We start from the raw sequence: 6,799 nt of genomic DNA on the forward strand, positions 1-6,799 counted from the left end.
TGAATTTTTTTCAGGTGAATTTTTGCAGGTGAATATTTTTGCAGGGAAATTTGGAGGATAAAAATTCAGTGTCATAAATTCAATGTCTAAAAATACTTGAATTCTGATGACACTATATTTCTTCCATACAGCTGAGAGTGATGAGTGATGAAACGTTTCTCCCATTGAAAAGGCTGCGTCCAGGTGAACAGAATCAACCTTTTGAGATTCAGCATTTAGAGTTTCCAAAAGAAGAATGTGAGGCAGCGCTTGGCCTCTTCTCCTGTGCTGCCAGTTGGGATTTCAGAAGTCAGACGCCATCACTGCTTTAGGATTAGACTCCTAATTTTCATTTTTGATAAATCTCATAGGGATGATTCAGATGACTCTGAATTATCCTTTAGTTATGCTGCTACAGGCTAAGGCACAAAAACCAGAAGGCTAAGTTTTCAGCTTTATTTATCTTCAGGAATCCAAAGTTATATAAGCAAGAAGCAGCATAAATTCATTCAGGATCACTCTATTACTGCAGTTTCAGTAGGTAGAAAGTAAGATTTGACCGAAAAAGACTAAACCTGGTTACAGGTCTATTTTTTTAGTTGGATGGTGTACATTACATTATTGTTGATATACAAAAGACTTAAAGAGAATCTAAGTAGTTGCAAACGGATTAAGAAAATGTTGAGCTGAAGTATGTGCTCTGAAGTTCAATGCAGTTCAGAGTCAGCCAGACTTGCCACATTTTCATAGATCACTGTGCCATCATCGCAGTCACCAACATAATGGACCTGTAAAAAGCACACAAGCAGATGTTTAAGGGAAACTCGGGTGGCCACTGAAGTAATAACTTGAGGATTCATTATACTTCACATAATTGTTACCAAGGATCTGGCAGGTTAAAGATTAAAGTCCAGTCTAACTGTTTAGGACATTTATGTTTTCACATGCATCTTTATCAGGTAAGTCCTAGAAAAATTCAGTACTGCCATGCAGGTGTGAAAACAGCTTTATATTAATGGTAACTCACGGTGAACCAACTTTCTCATCATCTGTCTTACAAGCTATTTTAGTTCCTCCTAGGTTTCAAACTAGCCAGTTCACACTGACAAATTGTGTATACATGAAATCTGCTTATCACAGCCACTTACTGTGTACTGTTTATTGAAAAAATCCTACATAACATTTAAAACAAGATCGTTTTAAACTCACGTTGCTCTCTTCAAGAAGTTTTCTGTTTCCTTAAAAAAAAGAGCAGCAATTTAATTCAAACGTATACTTTCAGTAATTATAGTTATTATGTATAATCTGAATTGGCTCACCTCTGTATCTGATGACTAAAATAGTGATGACAATCATTAGGATCAGTGCTGCCATGCGAAGATGCCACATGGCATAGCTCAGCGGAGACTGGTCCATGGACTCTCTAAAGTCTGCACAAAGCACATGGTTCACAGTATTTCTTCATGCATTTCAGCGTTTGAATATTTGGAAACTAAAGTAGGACTCAAAGTTATTTTTACAAAAATCAGCACTGTGGAATAAATGAGGCCATTTCCCTAAACATTGGGTTGGGGGGTTTTTTCTATATAAGTTATTGTATGCCTTTATTTTCTGTAAGAGTGGAGACTACACTGTACTCCAGAGGTACATTATAACAGTCAATTTTTCTTGAATGTTCCTAACTGGAATGTGATTATTAGAGCTATTCTATCAATCTGTTTTCTTATCCAAGTCATCATTGTGGAGGGGTTTGAGCCTATCCTAGCTGCCATAGGGTGAGAGGCGGGGTTCATCCTGGACAGGTTAAAAGCTATTTGAATTTTTCAAATACTAAGGAAAGAAGTCTTAAATGCATTTTTTTAATCACCTCCTATAGCAAGGGATTCACCAGACCAAAACATTAATTAGAGTTTGATTCAGACCTGGTCCTGTATGTTGGTAAGATCTGCCAATGACGTTACAAATTGTTTGAAAATTAGGACACCCTGGAAGGTAAAAAGAAGAGCGTTGTAGAGTTTAGAAGCAGCTGCTTTGAAACCTTGGTTTCAGCTGTGGACCAAAACACTACTATCGTTTTAACCTGGTCTGGCTTCTACTGTCTTTTTGTCTTTTTCTTTGAATCACAATTTTAGGTGGTGGCCCACCTGATGGAAGGCAGCAGGCTTGGGTGGGAAAAGACTGACAGTTACACTCCCAGGTCGGAGCATGGAGCCCACTACCACAAGACCTATGACAACCCTGAGTGTGGTGTCCTTGAGCCCTGAACTGGCCAGACTTACATTTCCAACCCACAAGTTACCATGGTGGTTTTCCCCTCGTCACCGATAGAACTTATTGTCTTTTCAAATCTAAGGCAATTTGCCTTTTTAAAAATATATTTATAGCAGCGACTTGCACATATTAGGTAGAATTAACCAGCTTATTTATTCTACCTAGAGGTGTGTAATGAGCTATGGAATCTGTGGACTCTGTTCATCAGTGTTTAATGGGTTAAAATCATCTAATCGTTATATATAACCTACCTATGAAGACTGGTGTGTAGTGAGTTTCCATCTTCACATTGTTTTCCTCAACAATCTGGCAGGTGTATCGTTTGTTGTGGTCACTGTGAAGCTTCACAGTTAGAAGTGAAATGCATGTGCGTCCAGTGTATCTGACTTTATTAAGCAGCACAGTTCCTGTGTCATCCACCCAGCGGATGCTTATCTCGTCACAAGGGAGGCTACTGAGTCTGAACAAAGAGCACTTTAATGTGATGTTTCCATTCATCTGTAGGTCAGGGTTTGATGGAGATGCTGAAACTGAAAATGAGTGACGACAGTTACCTCAGCATTAAGAAAAAAGTGGAATGTGAATTTAAATGCAAGTTCTGTAATTTCTTCTTACTGTCACAGGTTTACTGAGTGATTGTCCTGTAGAAAAAGTACTTTTGCACATTTAATATATGTAACTTTCATCCAGATGTTACTGTAAAATCTTGCTCCTTTTATTGCATAGGCATATCGAGTTAAAGCTCAGATTCCACCAAAATGGATTCATTCAGTTACTCCAAATATGCCTAATGATGGATTAAAATCAAGGCTCGATCCCTCATAGAACCTGTGGGGATGATGGATGTTTAATCCTTAGTGCGGATTGTCATGCACAAATTTGTTTCTGAGGGAAAGGGCCTCAGAGATTTTTTATTTTTTTTTTTAAAGGATATTAATGACCATGATACTCTGCAAAGACCCAAATCATTTATGTCCAAGTACTTACTAGTCAAAATATTTAGATAGACAGTTGTGTCCTGGCCAGTGGTCCCCTCAGGCCGACAGTTGTAAACACCAGCATCCTCAGTATTCAATTCAATTCAATTTTATTTATATAGCGCCAAATCACAACATAAGTCGCCTCAAGGCGCTTCATAGATACAGAGAAAAAAACCCAACAATCATATGACCCCCTATGAGCAAGCACTTTGGCAGTAGTGATGTTGTTGATGCACAGAGAGCAGTCACTGTGAAGACTTAGTCTGGCAGCTTGGGTTGAGTTCTTAACATCTCCATGATAAACCACCTGTGTTGTCTGAGATGGCTCTCTGTTGTAAAACCAGGTAACCATGGAGCACGTATCAGGCGCCTTGTCACAGGGCAAAATGACATAATTTCCTGGTCTGTGATAGAGAAAGTATGGTTCACCACTGATTCCTGCTGCAAAGGAAAGGAACGTTTCTGTGATGAATAACACGCATCATCCATCCTCTTCCCCGCTCACCCATCCTTTTCAGGGTAGCAGGAGCCCATCCCAGCTGTCTTAGGGTGAGAGGCAGGGTACACCCTGGAGAGGTCACCATCAGGGTTAACACAGAGAGACAGACAACCATTCACACCTATGGGCAATTTAAAGTGACCAGTTAACCTAACTGCATGTCTATGGACTGTGGGAGGAAGCCAGAGTATTCAAACTCCACACAGAAAGACCCCAGCCTGATGGTGGAATTGAACTCAGGACCTTCTTGCTGTGAGGCAACAATGCAAATGCAACTAAACAAATAATGAACGTAGACCTCAACATTTGCAACATGCATACATAGTGCATGAGTTCTTATATGAATAACTTTCAATGATATCTAATTTTACTGTACATCTCATGTAATCCAAAATCAAGACTAATTAAAAATAAATTCTACATAAAATTGAGAATCACTCCAAATATAACTCAGCCATAATTACTATTCTTTTTTTTCTCCCAAATACTGGCTACTTTTTAAAAACTGTTACTGAAGCTTATGAAAGTGGCATCTCTTTCTGCAAAATTATTCAAAGAAATTTAACATAAACTGTCATGGCATTGCAGGATAGAGGACCCAAATGCAGACCCACGGTGACAAACTGAAGAAACACAAAACAACCTTTTATTTTGGCCTAGCATCATGAAAAAAAGCAGATTTACCTTCAAACTGAAGCACAAAAACCAGAAATAATTTCCAAAGAGCCATTCTGCACCATTCCCTGTCAGCAGGCACACACTGTGAGGTATTTCTCTATCTTTATGTTGCTGCTGTTTTGTCTTTGAGCCCATCACACGCCACCCATTCTGTCATGAGTTTGGATTTCTTCACATCCGCGTCTGCAAATAGACTACACGCAAGTGCTTTCAATGAAAGACACTGCTAACAGGCTGTTTGATTTATTTGCTCTGACAGTCTTCCAAAATTAAAATATACATCAGTATCATTTACCCAGCTGAGTACTGTGTTGTGGTTCAGTTGTGAGGAACTGTTGCTAGTGCGAAATTTTTCTTTGCATAGTTTGTTATTTCTGTTTCCTTTGTTTACTGCCATTTTGGGACTGCCATCTCCCCTTTTTCTTTTTCCTATATATTTTTATCAGCACCTTAAGCTTAACCTAAAAATAAAATCAGTTGTTTTGAATCTGGACTTGTTGAGTTGTTTCCCCATTTGGACATCTAATTGTTATTCCTCCTCATAGTCCTATAATTCTGACATGACTGACTACACACTGGACGCTGAGGAGGACAACCCGAGTAAAGACGGAGAAGGAATTAATTTAAACAGGAACTAAGAACTAGAACTTAAGTAACAGAGGCACTCTACACTGAACATCAGAAACTCAATATTCTGAAAAATTAAGAACAAGTCAACCAAGCTCAAACACCTAGGTCAAATACCCAGGACCATGAGGAGAACAATTTAATTTATGGATGACTTAAACTAAAAAATCAAATAACATGTCAAAAACACTCACACACACAATTATACAAAAAAAACTTTTTACTTCTTTAGTTGGATGAACTCATGTATTTTACGGTAATGCTGCCATATTTCATGTTTGTATGTATTTGAAGCTGACAAAGATGTAGGGTTATGTTTATCTCTGACAACAGCAAGCTTAAATAAAAGCAGTGACATTATGAGATGTTTTATTTCCTCTGATTTATTTTTGGTAAGTTTAGCTGATGATACTGTAGAAGCCGCTGGGGTCACTTTCTACCTTTGTCTTCACTGCAGAATAAGTCACCGCTTCCTCCTTTTTAACCTGTATAACAGAAAATTAAAGGCTTTAAATAATTCAGACCATAACAATCACTAGAGAGTAGAGTCAAAGGAGCTTGCAAAGATGACCTGGATGACTGAGAACCTTCACAGACACTAGAGCGTAGATTTTTTTTTTTTTTTTTTTTTTTTGCTTTTTTTGTTTCTCAAAAAATTCACTGATTCAAATCAAATCGGTTAATGAATAAAATATGAATCTACGACTGTTATATAGCCCAAAAGTAATTTTAAAATGGAATATAAGTAAAAAACAAAAAAACAATAGTTACAGTTTTCCTCAGTGAGGCATTTTGATCAGTGTGGTCAATAGTAGCATAGGTGATGCTGCTCTCTGGCTCATCCTGAAAGCAAACACAGTGGTTCAAAAAGCAAAGACATGAATGAAAACTACTTTAGGTTCTATTTCAGACACATGATGATCAAACATAGTCTCAAAAACTAAATGTTAACTTTCAAATAAAGACTTGATTTTGGCTTTACTCTTATTTTAGTAAAATTCTGTATAAAAGGGTGAAACTAACCAAAAACCCTTTTAAAACGTCCACTAAAACCAGTGAAGTCAGAGAAGAGGAATTACAAGCAGGCTGAGGTTATTATGCCATTGTGCCAAAAAAAAGTAATTGTTGTTCCTCAGTTACTCATTGCATCTCAAACCAGCTTTAAACTGCTGCAAAGTGCACCTGTCCACTTAGTCACAGGTATGTACTTTTCCCCTCTCTATCCATACAGACTTTAAATAACAGATGGATGTAGTGTTCTGGTTTTAATAATTTAATATAATGAAGACAGTACCAAGAGAGGATGCTTTAAATGCATGTGATTATGCATAGCAGATGTTGACAGATGTTTGATATATCTGCCACTGTCGATTTGACTTTTGCACACATTACATATCGCATTGGTTTCACCTATAGTACTGACTGTAAAATGTTTCCACAAATGCATAAAATTCGACACAACTACACAAGCATTGTTCTAACCTTTTAACCGAACGTTATCATTAATCTGTCAACAGCCTATTTGTAAATGACCGAGCTAACAGAGCTACGTAAACAGAATGAAGACTGCAGTCGTCAGTAATGCAGCGTAATGGAATAGTCTCCTGATCTTCGCAAAAGCTATAAACAGCGTCCGGAACCCAGTTAAGGTACAAAAAAATCTATTCAACAAAAATAGTGATGCAGTTCAGTCTTTTTTCGCTCAGCCGAACTGTCTCTGTAGCAGAGGCGGAGCCAGACATTTGAAACACCCGGGGCTTAGCCC

The sequence above is a fragment of the Pundamilia nyererei genome, unplaced genomic scaffold, assembly GCF_000239375.1.
Source record: "Pundamilia nyererei isolate P.nyererei 1_Seehausen unplaced genomic scaffold, PunNye1.0 scaffold00048, whole genome shotgun sequence".
Lineage (NCBI taxonomy): Eukaryota > Metazoa > Chordata > Actinopteri > Cichliformes > Cichlidae > Pundamilia > Pundamilia nyererei.